The sequence below is a fragment of the Scyliorhinus canicula genome, chromosome 18 (assembly GCF_902713615.1).
Source record: "Scyliorhinus canicula chromosome 18, sScyCan1.1, whole genome shotgun sequence".
In the NCBI taxonomy this organism is placed as follows: domain Eukaryota; kingdom Metazoa; phylum Chordata; class Chondrichthyes; order Carcharhiniformes; family Scyliorhinidae; genus Scyliorhinus; species Scyliorhinus canicula.
Window position 1 is genome coordinate 68,382,259 of NC_052163.1, and position 18,530 is coordinate 68,400,788.

The 18,530-nt window shown below is 55.2% G+C and overlaps 1 protein-coding gene across 4 annotated transcripts in view; it reads left to right on the forward strand.

Annotated features, from left to right (window-relative positions):
- Positions 1 to 18,530, forward strand: part of unc13d (unc-13 homolog D (C. elegans)) — a 495,771-nt gene that overhangs the window by 455,483 nt on the left and 21,758 nt on the right. The window lies entirely within an intron of this gene.

Below are 18,530 nucleotides of genomic sequence, written 5' to 3' on the forward strand. Positions count from 1 at the left end.
CGCTGTGCTTTCTCCGGGTTATGTCTGTTCCCCGGGTTATCTCTGTTCTCCCTCTGGGTTATCTCTCTGTTCCCTTCGGGTTATCTCTGTTCTCCCTCTGGGTCATCTCTGTTCTCCCTCCGGGTTATCTCTTTTCTCCCTCCCGATTATCTCTCTGCTTCCTTCGGGTTATCTCTGTTCTCCCTCTGGGTCATCTCTGTTCTCCCTCCGGGTTATCTCTCTTTTCTCCCTCCGGATTATCTCTGTGCTCCCTCCGGGATATCTCTGTTTTCCCTTCGGGTTATCTCTGTTCTCCGGGTTATCTCTTCTCTCCGGGTTATCTCAGTGCTCCCTCCGGGTTATCTCTGTGCTTATCCGGATTATCACTGTGCTTTCTCCGGGTTATCTCTGTGCTCCCTCCGGGTTATCTCTCTGCTCCCTCCGGGTTATCTCTCTGCTCCCTCCGGGTTATCTCTGTTCTCCCTCCGGGTTATCTCTGTGCTCCCTCCGGGTTATCTCTGTTCTCCCTCTGGATTATCTCTCTCCTCCCTCCGCCTTATGTCCGTACTCCCTCCGTGATATCTCTGTTCTCCCTCCGGAATATCTCTGTTGTCCCTCCGGTATATCTCTGTTCTCCCTCCGGGATATCTCTGTTCTCCCAACGGGTTATCTCTGCTCCCTCCGGGTTATCTCTCTGCTCCCTCCGGGTTATCTCTGTGCTCCCTCCGGGTTATCTCTGTTCTCCCTCCGGGTTATCTCTCTGCTCCCTCCGGGTTATCTCTGTGCTCCTGCTGGGTTATCTCTGTTCTCCCTCCGGGTTATCTCTCTGCTCCCTCCGGGTTATCTCTGTTCTCCCTCTGGGTTATCTCTCTCCTCCCACCGGGTTATCTCTGTTCTCCCTCCGGGTTATCTCTCTCCTCCCACCGGGTTATCTCTGTTCTCCCTCCGGGTTATCTCTCTCCTCCCTCCGGGTTATCTCTATTCTCCCTCCGGGTTATCTCTCTCCTCCCTCCGGGTTATCTCTCTGCTCCCTCCGGGTTATCTCTCTGCTCCCTCCGGGTTATCTCTGTTCTCCCTCCGGGTTATCTCTCTCCTCCCTCCGGGTTATCTCTCTGCTCCCTCCGGGTTATCTCTCTGCTCCCTCCGGGTTATCTCTGTTCTCCCTCCGGGTTATCTCACTGCTCCCTCCGGGTTATCGCTGTGTGCCCTCAGGTTATCTCCGTGTGCCCTCACGTTATCTCTGTGTGCCCACTGGGTTATCTCCGTGTGTCCACTGGGTTATCTCTGTGTGCCCACTGGGTTATCTCCGTGTGTCCACTGGGTTATCTCCGTGTGCCCTCAGTTATCTCTGTGTGCCCTCAGGTTATCTCCGTGTGCCCACCTGGTTATCTCCGTGTGCCCACTGGGTTATCTCCGTGTGCCCTCAGGTTATCTCCGTGTGCCCTCAGGTTATCTCCGTTTGCCCACTGGGTTATCTCCGTGTGCCCACTGGGTTATCTCCGTGTACCCTCAGGTTATCTCCGTGTGCCCACTGGTTTATCTCCGTGTGCCCTCAGGTTATCTCCGTGTGCCCACTAGGTTATCTCCATGTGCCCACCTGGCTATCTCCGTGTGCCCACTGGGTTATCTCTGTGTGCCCACTGGGTTATCTCCGTGTGCCCACTGGGTTATCTCTGAGTGCCCACTGGGTTATCTCCGTGTGCCCACTGGGTTATCTCTGTGTGCCCACTGGGTTATCTCCGTGTGCCCACTGGGTTATCTCTGTGTGCCCACTGGGTTATCTCCGTGTGCCCACTGGGTTATCTCTGTGTGCCCACTGGGTTATCTCTGTGTGCCCTCATGTTATCTCCGTGTGCCCTCATGTTATCTCCGTGTGCCCACCGGGCTATCTCCGTGTGCCCTCATGTTATCTCCGTGTGCCCACTGGGTTATCTCCGTGTGCCCTCATGTTATCTCCGTGTGCCCTCAGGTTATCTCCGTGTGCCCTCATGTTATCTCCTGTGCCCTCATGTTATCTCCGTATGCCCTCATGTTATCTCCGTATGCCCTCATGTTATCTCCGTGTGCCCTAATATTATCTCCGTGTGCCCACTGGGTTATCTCCGTGTGCCCTCAGGTTATCTCCGTGTGCCCTCAGGTTATCTCCGTGTGCCCACTGGGTTATCTCCGTGTGCCCTCAGGTTATCTCCGTGTGCCCTCATGTTATCTCTGTGTGCCCTCATGTTATCTGCGTGTACTCTCATGTTATCTCCGTGTGCCCACTGGGTTATCTCCGTGTGCCCACCTGGTTATCTCCGTGTGCCCTCAGGTTATCTCCGATTGCCCACCGGGTTATCTCCGTGTGCCCTCAGGTTATCTCAGTGTGCCCTCATGTGATCTCCGTGTGCTCTCAGGTTATCTCCGTGTGCCCACTGGGTTATCTCCGTGTGCCCACCTGGTTATCTCCGTGTGCCCACCTGGTTATCTCCGTGTTCCCACCTGGTTATCTCCGTGAGCCCTCAGGTTATCTCCATGTGCCCACCTGGTTATCTCCATGTGCCCACTGGGTTATCTCTGTGTGCCCACTGGGTTATCTCCGTGTGCCCTCATGTTATCTCCGTGTGCTCTCAGGTTATCTCCGTGTGCCCACTGGGTTATCTCCGTGTGCCCACTGGGTTATCTCCGTGTGCCCACTGGGTTATCTCCGTGTGCCCTCAGGTTATCTCCGTGTGCCCACTGGGTTATCTCCGTGTGCCCACTGGGTTATCTCCGTGTGCCCTCAGGTTATCTCCGTGTGCCCTCAGGTTATCGCCGTGTGCCCACTGGGTTATCTCCGTGTGCCCACTGGGTTATCTCCGTGTGCCCACCTGGTTATCTCCGTGTTCCCACCTGGTTATCTCCGTGTGCCCTCAGGTTATCTCCATGTGCCCACCTGGTTATCTCCATGTGCCCATTGGGTTATCTCCGTGTGCCCTCAGGTTATCTCCTTGTGCCCTCAGGTTATCTCCGATTGCCCACCGGGTTATCTCCGTGTGCCCTCAGGTTATCTCCGTGTGCCCTCAGGTTATCTCAGTGTGCCCTCATGTGATCTCCGTGTGCCCTCAGGTTATCTCCATGTGCCCACCTGGTTATCTCCATGTGCCCACTGGGTTATCTCTGTGTGCCCACTGGGTTATCTCCGCGTGTCCTCAGGTTATCTCCGTGTGCCCACTGGATTATCTCTGAGTGCCCACTGGGTTATCTCCGTGTGCCCACTGGGTTATCTCCGTGTGCCCTCAGGTTATCTCCGTGTGCCCACTGGGTTATCTCCGTGTGCCCACTGAGTTATCTCTGTGTGCCCTCAGGTTATCTCCGTGTGCCCACTGGGTTATCTCCGTGTGCCCACTGGGTTATCTCCGTGTGCCCTCATGTTATCTCCGTGTGCCCTCAGGTTATCTCCGTGTGCCCACTGGGTTATCTCCGTGTGCCCACTGGGTTATCTCCGTGTGCCCACTGGGTTATCTCCGTGTGCCCTCATGTTATCTCCGTGTGCCCTCAGGTTATCTCCGTGTGCCCACTGGGTTATCTCCGTGTGCCCACTGGGTTATCTCCGTGTGCCCTCAGGTTATCTCCCAGGATGCTCTCTGGATCTCTCCCTGCAGATTAACAGTTACAAGCCAGAAGAAAACAAATATGCACCTTGTCCCACTCTGCACCTTGTCCCACTCTGCACCTTGTGCCACTCTGCACCTTGTCCCACTCTGCACCTTGTCCCACTCTGCACCTTGTCCCACTCTGCACCTTGTGCCACTCTGCACCTTGTCCCACTCTGCACCTTGTCCCACTCTGCACCTTGTCCCACTCTGCACCTTGTGCCACTCTGCACCTTGTCCCACTCTGCACCTTGTGCCACTCTGCACCTTGTCCCACTCTGCACCTTGTCTCACTCTGCACCTTGTCCCACTCTGCACCTTGTCCCACTCTGCACCTTGTGCCACTCTGCACCTTGTCCCACTCTGCACCTTGTGCCACTCTGCACCTTGTCCCACTCTGCACCTTGTCTCACTCTGCACCTTGTCCCACTCTGCACCTTGTCCCACTCTGCACCTTGTCCCACTCTGCACCTTGTGCCACTCTGCACCTTGTGCCACTCTGCACCTTGTCCCACTCTGCACCTTGTGCCACTCTGCACCTTGTCCCACTCTGCACCTTGTCCCACTCTGCACCTTGTGCCACTCTGCACCTTGTCCCACTCTGCACCTTGTCCCACTCTGCACCTTGTCCCACTCTGCACCTTGTGCCACTCTGCACCTTGTCCCACTCTGCACCTTGTCCCACTCTGCACCTTGTCCCACTCTGCACCTTGTCCCACTCTGCACCTTGTGCCACTCTGCACCTTGTCCCACTCTGCACCTTGTCCCACTCTGCACCTTGTCCCACTCTGCACCTTGTCCCACTCTGCACCTTGTGCCACTCTGCACCTTGTCCCACTCTGCACCTTGTGCCACTCTGCACCTTGTCCCACTCTGCACCTTGTCTCACTCTGCACCTTGTCCCACTCTGCACCTTGTCCCACTCTGCACCTTGTCCCACTCTGCACCTTGTGCCACTCTGCACCTTGTCCCACTCTGCACCTTGTGCCACTCTGCACCTTGTCCCACTCTGCACCTTGTCCCACTCTGCACCTTGTCCCACTCTGCACCTTGTCCCACTCTGCACCTTGTCCCACTCTGCACCTTGTGCCACTCTGCACCTTGTCCCACTCTGCACCTTGTCCCACTCTGCACCTTGTGCCACTCTGCACCTTGTCCCACTCTGCACCTTGTCCCACTCTGCACCTTGTCCCACTCTGCACCGAATCACCTCACTGCTCCAAATTACCAAGTTTCAATCTCACTCAGGCTGTCTCACTCACTTACGCAAAGCTTACTGAGTGTGCGCTTTATGCCTGTCTCTTATCTAGAACCCAGCTAAGCTGAGCTTTATGCCTGTCTCTTACCTAGAACCCAGCTAAACTGAGCTTTATGCCTGTTTCTTATATAGAACCAAGCTAATCTAAATTCAATAGTAACAACGGGATTTATTAATTAAAGGCAAAGACTGGTTATATATACAGACACAGAACACGATAGGATGGGTCTTAGCTCCTCTACTTAGGTCCACACTGCTCCCCTCTTGCACATCAACTATGTACAGGTTCTATATAAATGGCAAAAGATATCAAGGGAAAGAAAGTTCATCAAAGATTCAGTTGGTTGGGTGACCTACGAGTCCTCCCAGACCTCCGTAGTCCTCCGCAGACTCAACACCCTTCGAGATAGATGTTGCCAGTGATCTGGCTATGCTTTTTGACGATCCTCCCATATACATTCAACACGTATGACATGGGCCCCAACTGGTACACAAATGTCCAGCTAAATATTAGGAATCCAAGGGAAAGTTCCGAACTAAGACCCCCATGGATTCTCCGTTAGTTGACGCCGGTACAGGATTAGACGGAGAATAGGTTCCGACGCCGAAATCGGGCTTGACGCCGGTTTCACGCTGAATCGGCATTCTCCGGCCCCCCAAAAACGGCGAAATCGTGGCGCCCGCTGCACATCCTGAAAGTTCAGTAGGCATATAATTAGCTGTCCTGACAGGTGGGCTGAATTCCTGACGGCGTATTTCTAATGTGCTATCAAATTTTGTGAACCTGGCGTGCTGGCTGTGGCGGCTGAGAGAGGAGGCAGTAAGCAGCGTGGGGTGATTGCGAGCTGCCAACTCGGACACCGACCGTGCTGGCTGTGGCGGTGGGTGGGTCCTGCCGGGGGAGGGGAGGGAAAGGGGCGGACAGGTTGAGCAGCCGGGAAGCCCCCAACAGGGGCAGGGCTGTGCCCAGTCAGAGACTGCCATTACGGCGGCCATCTTGCTTGCCACCCACCCAGGCCCATGAGTTACAACTCACAGTTACAACAGCTGTATGGATGGGCTCACCCCCCCCCCCCCCCATCACCTCACCCAACGGGGGCCACCAAGGCAACGGCAACCCCAAGTGAGGGCAGTGCCATCTAACAGTGCCCCTGGCAGCTGGGATGGGCGCCAGGACCGGGGGCACCAAAGGGTCCGGATGCGGGGGTGGAGGACATGCATGGTTGGGGTGTGCTGTGACAACCGGGGCCACCCCCTGCAAAAAATAATGGCTTTTGGACATCAACGTGGCTGCCGAGGAGTTGGCCGCAGCATCATATGCAGCCGTGTGGCAGCATGAGTGGGGGCCGTTCCAGAGTGAAGGATGAGGCTGCAGCAGGAGAGTAGGCTGCAGAGGTGCAGCTGCTCAGGCTAGAGGGCCGCTCGCCCAACAGGCCGAGGAGGAGGTTCCAAGGAGGCACCGGATCAAGCCATGCTTTTACCGCGACTGCATGTCCTTTGAGGATCTTCTGGACAGGGCATGCAGAAGGAGACTGAAGTTGAGCAGGGAGACAGTGTGACACATCGGCCACATGATGGCACACCTGGCACCACATAGGAATGGGGCACGACACCTGCTACTGGTGACCGTCAAGGTAAGGTCGAACTGACCTTTTACGCGACAGGGTTGTTCCAGTCGCCGAGTAGGGACCTGTCCAGCATCCCCCAGGCAGCAGTTTTACAGGTGCATCCATGCCATCACCAATGCCCTGTATACCCAGGCGGAGCGGTAGATCCTCCGCCTCCTCTCTGAGCGGCCCCCGCGCTACATGTGGTGCTGCGGCTAACGCCACGGCGGCCAGATTTATGTCCAAAAGCCATTATGTTTTGTGGGGGAGTGTAAGGCAAACATGTTATCATGGCGCATATACCCGTGCTCACCAAGTACCATGGGCTACACGGTGACCGCACCCGCCAGGATGCCCAGGGAGTGGGGTTTGATGCCATCACCGGGATGCCCCAGGTCCAGGGGCTAATCAATAGGATGCATGTTGCCCTCCGGCCACCGGTGGATTACAGGCCGCTGTGGATCAACAGGAAGGGCTATCATTCGATGAACATTCAGGTGGTCTGTTACCATCAGATGCGGATCCTGCATGTCTGCGCCTGATTCCTGGGTAGTCTTTCAGCTTGGCACACTCGGTGATCCCGACATATTCGAGGGACACTTCCCCCCCCCCCCCCCCCCCCCCCCCTCCCGGCTGCAGGCTGGTTGCTGCCTGCCAGGGGTTACCCATTGCAGCCGTGGCACCTGTATGGAGGCTACAAACCGCCGCGGAAGCCATTGTGCGACCACGGGTGAGGTCGAGCGGTTCTTCGGGACCTGAAAATGCGCTTCAGGTGCCTGGACAGCTCTGGAGGGGCCCTCCACTATGAGGCCAGGAGGGTTACCCGCATTGTTGTGGTCTGCTGCGTCCTCCACAACATCACTCAGCAGAGGGGCAATGTGCTGGAGGAGGATGAGGAGGAAGGGCAGGCCTCGTCAGATGAGGAGAATGAGGGGGACATGGGGCCTGGCCAGGCACGGCCGGCCGCACTACTCTATGGCCAGGGACAACGCGTCGAGACACGTTTCACAGACTAGGAGAGGAGGGGGTTTCTGGCCAGGAGCACGAACACCATCATACCACATCCCCTCACCTCCCACACTATCGAACACCCTCACCTCCCACACCACCAGACACCCTAACCTCCTTCACCACAAAACCACCTGCATGCACACCCCCTCCGTTATAATTATCTGCCGCCCTATGAACTGGGGCTGTGGGTTGGCAGTGACAGCGGGTCTGGTCCATAGGATGGGGGTTGATGACAGCCCGCTCTGTGATGAGCTCCATGCTCCACATCGTTTGACAATCTATGACTCATGTCCATAGTAGCACCTTCCAGCGAGCTGGCCAGCCCATCACTTGGCCCTATTGAATCGCTGGGGACGGGGTGATGGGGACGGTTGGGGCAGGGGGGCGGGGGGAGCATGGGCCACCCATGGAGCCTTTACTCATCCCTCACCCCCCACACCCATCAGACGGAGCACAGAGGCAGGTTTCAACGGTGTTAACAGGTATTTATTGTGAACAAATATATACAGTCTGTGCCTTAGCCCCTATAACTAAACTGCACCCTGCACCCGTGGCAATTTAACTGGTGTCAAACTTTCTGGCCTTAAGGGCCCCACCACTACGCCTTTGTGGTTCCCCAGATGGTACAGCAGGAGTGGAGGTCGACTGCTGTGACTCCTGCCCTATGACAAGGGCGTTGGCACGCATCTCCTGTGGCGGCACGGCCTGGATAGGCCTAGCTGCTCCTCGGGCGTCCTGGGTGGTGTGTGTGGTGAGATGCATCACTGTAAATACACAAGGGGTTAATGTAAATACATGTAGACTAGCTAGACACTAGAGGGAGCACCAGAGACATCACGCACACACACACTCAACCAATAGGCCAGTAAGATAGGACACAACCAATGGGAATTCATGATACACACAGAGGTGACACGACCACAGGAGGGCATTACACCAACCCATATATAAAGGACACCACACACATGATCTGCCTCTTTCCAGTGGAGACAGTCAGTGAGTAGAGACATAGGGTTGATTTGATATCACTCCCACCACGTGGACTGTAGCAGTCTGGTTAGTCAGTCTAAGTAGCGACAGTAGGATTAACAGTAATGTCGAACCCGAGTTATAGAAGTGTATATAGTTTAATAAACGTGTTGAAGTTATCTCCACGTCTGAACCTTCCTTTGTCAAGTGCACCACAAGGAAGCCGCTTATGCTACACCTAGAGCATAACAAGACAGTGTGGTGCCGCCCTGTCCTGCCCGCTGCCCACCAGATGCACCAGGGACAGGAAGGGAGGAGTCTGAGGTGCTCCGGTGTTCTGGGACCTCCTCTGTGGGAACCACCGGCACGGGCCCCAGCAGCTCCTCCTCCTTCGGGGTGTCCGATGGCCCTCGGGCTACTCCATGGGGCGTGGGTGTGAGTGGAGCCATCCCCTGAGGGCCCCCTCCCAAACACATGGTGCTGCCAGTCCTGGAGGCCTGCTCTGGTCTCGACAAGGGTTTGAACGTTCGCGGCCATGGAGCATAGGGAGTGGCCCATCTCCGTCTGGGACTGCACCACATCACCCTGAGGGTCTGTGCCACATCAGCCAGTGAGTGGACCACATCCCTCAGCATGTGGGTCATGTCCCTCTGGGACTGGGCCATGTCCCTCTGGGACTGGGTCACCTCCCTCTGTGTCATAGAACATAGAACACTACAGCGCAGTACGGGCCCTTCGGCCCTCGATGTTGCGCCGACCTGTGAAACCATCTGACGCCTATCTGACCTACACTATTCCATTTTCATCCATATGTCTATCCAGTGACCACTTAAATGCCCTTAAAGTTGGCGAGTCTACTACTGTTGCAGGCAGGGCGTTCCACACCCCTACTACTCTCAGAGTAAAGAAACTGCCTCTGACATCTGTCCTATATCTACCACCCCTCAATTTAAAGCTATGTCCCCTCGTATCACCATCCGAGGAAAAAGACTCTCACTGTCCACCCTATCTAACCCTCTGACTATCTTATATGTCTCTATTAAGTCACCTATCAGCCTTCTCCTCTCTAACAAAACAACCTCAAGTCCCTAAGCCTTTCCTCGTAAAGCCTTCCCTCCATACCAGGCAACATCCTAGTAAATCTCCCCTGAACCCTTTCCAAAGCTTCCACATCCTTCCTATAATGTGGTGACCAGAACTGCACGCAGTACTCCAGGTGCGGCCGCACCAGAGTTTTGTACAGCTGCAGCATGACCTCGTGGCTCCGAAACTCAATCCCCCTACTGATAAAGGCTAGCACACCATATGCCTTCTTAACAGCCCGATTAACCTGGGTGGCAACTTTCAGGGATTTATGTACCTGGATGCCGAGATCTCTCTGTTCATCTACACTACCAAGAATCTTGCCATTAGCCCAGTACTCTGCATTCCTGTTACTCCTTCCAAAGTGAACCACCTCACACTTTTCCGCATTAAACTCCATCTGCTACCTCTCAGCCCAGCTCTGCAGCTTATCTATGTCCCTCTGTAACCTATAACATCCTTCAGCACTATCCACAACTCCACCGACCTTCGTGTCATCTGCAAATTTACTAACCCATCCTTCTACACCCTCTTCCAGGTCATTTATAAAAATGACAAACAGCAGTGGCCCCAAAACAGATCCTTGCGGTACACCACTAGTAACTGAACTCCAGGATGAACATTTGCCATCAACCACCACCCTCTGTCTTCTTTCAGCTAGCCAATTACTGATCCAAACCGCTAAATCACCTTCAATCCCATACTTCCGTATTTTCTGCAATAGCCTACCATGGGGAACCTTATCAAACGCTTTACTGAAATCCATATACACCACATCAACTGCTTTACCCTCATCCATCTGTTTGGTCACCTTCTCAAAAAACTCAATAAGGTTTGTGAGGCATGACCTACCCTTCACAAAACCGTGTTGAGTATCGCTAATCAACTTGTTCTTTTCAAGATGATTATAAACCCTATCTCTTATAACCTTTTCCAACATTTTACCCACAACCGAAGTAAGGCTCAGAGGTCTTTAATTACCAGGGTTGTCTCTACTCCCCTTCTTGAACAAGAGGACAACATTTGCTATCCTCCAGTCTTCCGGCACTATTCCTGTCGACAAAGACGACATAAATATCAAGGACAAAGGCTCTGCAATCTCCTCCCTGGCTTCCCAGAGAATCCTAGGATAAATCCAATCTGGCCCAGGGGACTTATCTATTATTACACTTTCCAAAATTGCTAACACCTCCTCCTTGTGAACCTCAACTCAATCTAGCCTGGTCGACTGTATCTGAGTATTCTCCTCAACAACATTGTCTTTCTCCAGTGTAAACACTGACGAAAAATATCCATTTAATGCTTCCCCTATCTCCTCTGATTCCACACACAACTTTCCACTACTATCCTTGATTGGCCCTAATCTTACTCTAGTCATTCTTTTGTTCCTGATATACCTATAGAAAGCCTTAGGGTATTCCTTGATCCTATCCGCCAATGACTTTTCGTGTCCTCTCCTCGCTCTTCTTAACTCTCCCTTTAGGTCCTTCCTGGCTAACTTGTAACTCTCAAGTGCCCTAACTGAGCCTTCATGTCTCATCCTAACATAAGCCTTCTTCTTCCTCTTGACAAGTGCTTCAACTTCCTTAGTAAACCACGGTTCCCTTGCTCGACAACTTCCTCCCTGCCTGACAGGTACATACTTATCAAGGACACGCAATAGCTGTTCCTTGAAAAAGCTCCGCATTTTGATTGTACCCATCCCCTGCAGTTTCCTTCCCCATCCTATACATCCTAAATCTTGCCGAATAGCATCATAATTGCCTTTCCCCCAGCTATAATTCTTGCCTTGCGGTATATACCTATCCCTGCCCATCGCTAAAGTAAACATAACCAAATTGTGATCACTATCACCAAAGTGCTCACCTACATTTAAATCTAACACCTGGCCGGGTTCATTAACCAGTACCAAATCCAATGTGGCATCGCCCCTTGTTGGCCTGTCTACATACTGTGTCAGAAAACCCTCCTGCACACACTGCACAAAAACTGACCCATCTATAGTACTCGAACTATAGTATTTCCAGTCAATATTTGGAAAGTTAAAGTCCCCCATAACAACTACCCTGTTACTCGCGCTCCTGTCGAGAATCATCTTTGCTATCCAACGCTCTCAGCTATGGCCTGCTGTGACTGGGCCACGCTGAGGAGCGCCGCTGCAATCTCGAGCTGACTCTAGCACATGGTCGCCTGTGAGAGGGTAGCCATGTCCTGGGCCATGGCCCACGCCTGCACAGAATTCCCCAGGCCTTGCACACGGTGACCCATGTCCGACACCATCGCCCCCATTGCCTCCACCGCAGACACCACCCGTGCGGTTTCAGCCTGGGTGGCACACATGACCGGCACCACCCTCTGCTCCTGCACACGGATGGACTCCTCCACCTGCCCCTGCAGGTGCTGGACGCTAGCGGTAATCCCATACTGTAGTCCCTAGGTCTCTGACTGCATCTGCACTGTGGGTGGGACTGGATGTTCCAGGAGCCCGGGACCCGTCTGCCCTCCGACCGTCCGGTCCCTCGGCTGCTCCTACCTCCACCTCCTATACCGGACCGACTGTGTGGTGTGCACCAGATAGTGTCCCAGGAGCCTCCTCATTAATGTGCCCAACCGAGGTGATAGTCTCTGAGATGGTGGAGGGTGTTAGAGACAGCTGTGATGGAAAGTCAGTGTCCTCCTCTGACCCGAGCCCCGGGGTCCCCTGGGTCTCGGGCAGAGGGCTGGTGTTCTGGCTGCTCGCCCATCAGTGCTCTGCCATCCGAGGGGGCACCGACTCTGGCAATGGCTAGGGGCGCGGGGCCCCAGATGGGCAGGCCCTGTAAGACATAAGCCATGTTGGTTAGAGGCTTGAGGGTGAGCTGGTGAGGGCTGAGGTGAGGGGGGGAGGGCTTGGGTGAGGGGTTGGGGAGGGTGAGGGGGGTTAATGGGTTGGGGGTGGGGTGGTGAGGGGGATTGGGGGGGCACACATGTGTCATCTGTGTCCACAACTAGGCAGGGGGTCTCACTTTGTCGCCCGCCGCTGACCTCCCCTCTACTCCGGGCCGCCGACCACGTCCAGTGCCGTCTGTTCGGGCACGGTGAGGGCACGCAGGTCTGGTGGTTCCCCTCCGGTCCTCTCCCACACACGGCGGTTATGCACAGCCTTGTCTTGGGGGTGGCAAACACAAGCAATGACACTGTTAGACAGTCCGGCACATGCAGCCCAGGTGTTGGGTAACTGATGGAATCAGTGGCCAGGGCGCCCGGCCATTGCGGCTGGCATGGGTGCTGGCATGTGGGCCAAGGTGGGGGTCCGGCCGTCCCTGGGGGAGTCTGGGTAACGTGTGTGGGGGAGGGGGGTTGGTGCCAGGGGCACAACGCAGCATACTCACCCTGGCCGCCCTGAGGAGGTCGTGCAGTTTGTTTCTGCACTGGGAGCCACTCTGGACGACTTCACTGACGGCATTGCTGAAGGTGACTGCCACTTCCATCCAGGCACGGCGAACAGTGGCGCCTGAGGACCTCCCTCCCAGGCCGGGGTACAGTATCATCCCCCTCTCCCCCACGGAGTCCAGGAGAATCGACAGCTCAGCGTCACGGAAGCACGGCGCTGTTCTCTTTTTCAGCCATGTTGGCTGCGATGGTGTGTGTTTGGGAGGGGGAGAATCCTTAAATGCGGCCGCAGCTGTGCGGCAATCACGGAACCGGCGAATCCGTCCCCATTCCGCATGAAAAGTGTGGCATTTCACGTGACGCCCGTGCTAGCCCCTTTGGAGTGGCTGAATAGTTTCACCTGTCGCGCGTTTTTTGCCAGCGTAAAACTCCACACAGTTTTCATGACGCCGTCAGCACTTGGTCTCAGAGACGGAGAATCTAGCTTCTGGTCCCCCAACTGGAATGATCTTCTCTGGAGGCCTGACCTGCTTCCAACCTGCCCACCAGGTTAGGAAACACTGAATCCAAATAATTTGAGAGGTGACGGCCCATCAGCAACTTGGCAGGTGTGACCCCTGTGGAGTTGTGTGAAGCTGAATTGTAGGACAAAATATTAGCAAGCCGTTGTCGCAGCGGCTTACAGATTGTTTCCTCATGGTGTTTTTTAAAGGTCTGAATGGCCCTCTCAGCAAATGCATTGGATGCAGGGTGGTGTGCCATATACCAGGGTGGAGCTCGAATAATGTTCTGGAAGTCGTCCCTGTAAAAGGGTCTGATACCACAGAATCCGGCATAGCCCATGTGTAGCGAGCTCTTGGCTTATGATGTCCGCAGTAGCCTCCAAAGTCGTGGTCCCACCAAAACCAAAAACATCATTGTTGCTCTTTTATAACCACAGTGCGTTTAACCCGTATGGTGGACAAATAATCACATAGTGTTTCAGTTTAATCCCAGTTTATTTATTAGACACAAGGTTATTGATATACCTTCAATTCACAGTGAGGTAGAGAGAGTGAACAGTAGGGCTTTATTAATCATGAACGTGTCTAGCCAGAGTCAGTAGTACAGATGAATGCCGCCCACAAGAGGCCAGCCTATATATGGCCCTGGTGTGGGCGGAGCCAGAGGCGGAGCCATACCGGGATTACAGTACAGTACCTGGAAGCAGTTCATATCACCACTTCCAGGTCATAGGTCACAGGTTATGGTATCATGCATGCATTATGGTGAAGACATTCACCACATTCACCCCCTGTTAAAAAAATCAAGTCCAGCGGGGGTGACGTGGGGAATCTGGAGGCCAGATCGTTCTCTTCGACCTCTTCAGCTCTGGCGGTGCGGCGGCCACAGTTGTCGCAGGTGGTGACTCCAGTGGCATTGTGTCTGGAGCTTGAGCCTCAGTCTGGGGTGTGGGAGATGATTGGGGTGCGGGGGTAGGGTTGGGGGTAATGGTTGGCGGCAGTGTCGGCGTGGGACAATACAGGAGACCCAGGGGGACGTATGGGGCGCTGTGAGTGGCAGCGGGCAGCGGGGAGGGGGGGATGTAGGCGGGGGGGGGGGCGCGTTGGTGGGGGAACCAGCTGGTGCCAGGTCCCGTTGGGAGACCGTATCTTGCCGTCCATCCTGGTGGAGCTTACTGGGGGTTAGTGTGGAGCAGCTGGATCCTCTCGACAAGGGGGTCAGACTTATGGCTCCTCATGTGCCTCCGGAGAAGGACTGGTCCCGGAGTTTACAGCCAAGACGGAAGCGAGACCCTGGAGATGGACTTCCTGGGGAAGATAAATAAACGCTCGTGAGGGGTCTCCTTCGTGGCCATGCAGAGGAGCGATCTGATGGAGCGCAGGAGCCAGCGGGGGATTGGGAGATTTCTAGACCTAAGGGCCAGAAGAATGGCCTTCCATACCGTCGCGTTCTCCGTCTCCACCTGCCCGTTTCCCTGCGGGTTATAGCTCGTAGTCCTGCACGAGGCGGGGTTTGGTACGTTTCGGCGTGGCCAGTTCGGCGTAGCCGATTCGACGGAGGAATTTTTCGGCGGAGGGACGTTTCGGCGTCAAATTAGTTATAGTCGCAAAATGTTTGTGCAGCCCATTTCTTGTATCTTTTCCTTCCAGCCGCCTCAGATATCGTGTTTGTGCACCAAACCGGGTCTCTTAAAGAAAGGCACCAACATTAAACCAGTTCGCCAGTGATCTACACTGCTGTCTGACTTAACACATTGTGTAAAGTCACGGTATCTTCAGTAACACCGGCTGTGTAAAGTCAGACCCGGTTTGGTGCACAAACACGATATCTGAGGCGGCTGGAAGGAAATGATACAAGAAATGGGCTGCACAAACATTTTGCGACTATAACTAATTTGACGTCCCTCCGCCTAAAAACTCCTCCGCCGAATCGGCCACGCCGGAAAACGTCCCATTCCAATCGGCTACGCCGAACTGGCCCCGCCGAATCGGCCACGCCGAACTGGACCCGCCGAATCGGCCACGCCGAACTGGCCCCGCCGAACTGGCCACGCCGAATCGGCCACGCCGAACTGGCCCCGCCGAATCGGCCACGCCGAACTGGACCCGCCGAATCGGCCACGCCGAACTGGACCCGCCGAATCGGCCACGCCGAACTGGACCAGCCGAATCGGCCACGCCGAACTGGCCCCGCCGAATCGGCCACGCCGAACTGGCCACGCCGAATCGGCCACGCCGAACTGGCCACGCCGAAACGTCCCATCCCCGCACGAGGCGATGCCTTTGTTGAGCAGGTACTCATGAACGATGTGCCCCGGTCACTGTGGATGTAGGCAGGGAAACCGAACAGCGTGAAGATTCTTTGCAGTGCCTTTATTACGGTGGCTGAGGTCATGTCGGGGCTGCGGACGGCGAAGGGGAAGCGGGAGTACTCATCGATGATGGTGAGAAAGTATATATTCCGGTTGGTGGAGGGGAGGGGCCCTTTGAAGTCAATGCTGAGGCGCTCAAAGGGCTGGGATCTGGCACCTTTACCAGGTGGGCCTTGTCTGGCTGGTAGAAGTGCGGTTTGCACTCCGCGCAGACTTGGCAGTCCCTGGTCATGGCCTTGACCTCCTCGGAGGAGAAGGGCAGATTGCGGGCCTTAATGAAGTGGGTAAGCCGGGTGATCCCCGGGTGGCAGAGGTCATTGTGAATAGCCCGAAGTCGGTCATCATGCGCGCTGGGGGCTTGTTGAGCTTACCAGGAGGCTGGTTTAGCTCACTCGGCTAAATCGCTGGCTTTTAAAGCAGACCAAGCAGGCCAGCAGCACGGTTCAATTCCCGTACCAGCCTCCCCGGACAGGCGCCGGAATGTGGCAACTAGGGGCTTTTCACAGTAACTTCATTGAAGCCTACTCGTGACAATAAGCGATTTTCAAAATTTTCAATTTTCAGGATGATACTTGATATCGTAGTTGTAGTTGGAGAGTTCGATCCTCCACCTCAAGATTTTATCATTTTTTATTTTGCCCCGTTGTGCGTTGTCGAACATGAAGGCTACCGATCGTTGGTCGGTGGCGAGAGTGAACCTGCTACCGGCTAGGTAGTGCCTCTGCTTCCACCATGGCTTGTGCTTCCTTCTCGACCGAGGGATGTCAAATTTCGGAAGCGTGGAGGGTCCTAGAGAAAAATGCTACTGGCCTGCCCGCCTGGTTGAGTGTGGCGGACAGTGCGACGTCTGACGCGTCGCTCTCTATTTGAAAAGGGATGGACTCATCCACAGCATGCATTGCGGCCTTGGTGATATCGGCCTTGATGCGGCTGAAGGCCACGCGGGCCTCATCAGTCAGGGGAAAAGTGGTTGTTTGAATAAGTGGGCGGGCTTAGTCCGCATAGTTGGGGACCCACTGGGCATAGTAGGAGAACAGCCCCAGGCATCGTTTTAGGGCCTAGGGGCTGTGGGGAGCTGTGAGTTCAGTGAGGGGACGCATACAGTCAGGGTCGGGCCTCAGGACTCCGTTCTCTACGACATAGCCGAGGATGGCTAGTCGGGTAGTACGGAAGACGCATTTTTCTTTGTTGTATGTGAGATTGAGGGATTGGGCGGCCTGGAGGAACCTCTGGAGGGTGGCGTCATGGTCCTGCTGGTCATGGCCGTAGATGGTCACATTGTCCAAGTACGGGTATGTAGCCCACAAACCGTACTGGTCCACCATTCGGTCCATCGTTCTCTGAAAGACCGAGACTCCATTTGTGACGCCGAAAGGGACTCTGAGGAAGTGGAAGAGCCGGCCGGCTGCCTCGAAAGCAGCGTACTGGCGCTCTTTCGGGCGGATTGGGAGCTGGTGGTAGGCCAACTTCAGATCGACCGTGGAGAACACCCGGTACTACGCGGTCTGGTTGACCATCTCCACTTTAGAACATAGAACATAGAACAGTACAGCACAGAACAGGCCCTTCGGCCCTCGATGTTGTGCCGAGCAATGATCACCCTACTTAAACCCACGTAACCCGTATCCCAACAATCCCCCCCATTAACCTTACACTACGGGCAATTTAGCATGGCCAATCCACCTAATCCGCACATCTTTGGACTGTGGGAGGAAACCGGAGCACCCGGAGGAAACCCACGCACACACGGGGAGGACGTGCAGACTCCACACAGACAGTGACCCAGCCGGGAATCGAACCTGGGACCCTGGAGCTGTGAAGCATTGATGCTAACCACCATGCTACCGTGAGGCCCCCTTTGCGCAGGAGCGGGTAAGCATTGAGTTGCGTGAATCGGTTAATTGTCTGGCTGTAGTCCACAACCATCCGATTCTTTACCGCAGTCCAGACGACCATCACTTGCGCTCTCCAGGGGCTGTTGCTGGCCTCGATGATCCCTTCACTCAATAGTTGCTGGACCTCCGACTTGATAAACGTCATGTCCAGCGAACTGTACCGTCTGCTCCTGGTGACGATGGGCTTTCAGTTAGGAGTGAAGTTCGCAAAGGGGAGTTAAGGGGGGGAGATCTTGAGGGTCGTGAAGCTGCACACCGTGAGGGGGGCAAGGGTCCGCTGAACGGTAAGGTCAGGCTTCAGTGGTTACGTTGGAAGTCCAATCCGAGCAGTAGGGGGGGCGCAGAGGTAGGGGAGGACGTAGAGCTTAAAATGAGCGTACTCTACGCCCTGCATCGCGAGATTGGTGATACAGTACCCCCGGATCTGAACCGAAAGGGACCCGGAGGCAAGGTGTGGAGGGAGCAGCGCCTTACTGTGTCGGGGTGGACAAAGCTCTCTTTGCTCCCGGGTCTCGTACCCGTTGACCCTGACGACCATCATGGAGTTCTTCAGCTGTTTTGGCTGCGACTGGTCGAGGATGACTGCGCCCAGCTGCGGGTTGTCTGTGTGGTCGGTGGAGTTACAAGATGGCGGCCCCCATGAGTCGCACGTGTCAGGCTGGGGCGAAGATGGCGACCAAGAGGGCCGCCCCCATCGGTCGCACATGTCGGTCAGTGCCAGGCCCAGCGGCCAAGATGGCGGCCCCCATGAGTCGCACGTGTCGGTCGGTGTTGGGGCCGTCAACCAAGATGGCGGCCCCTACGAGTCGCACGATGCCGATGACGCATCTGACGGAGCCGTTCCGGGCAGGCACGCAGCCACATTGCGGG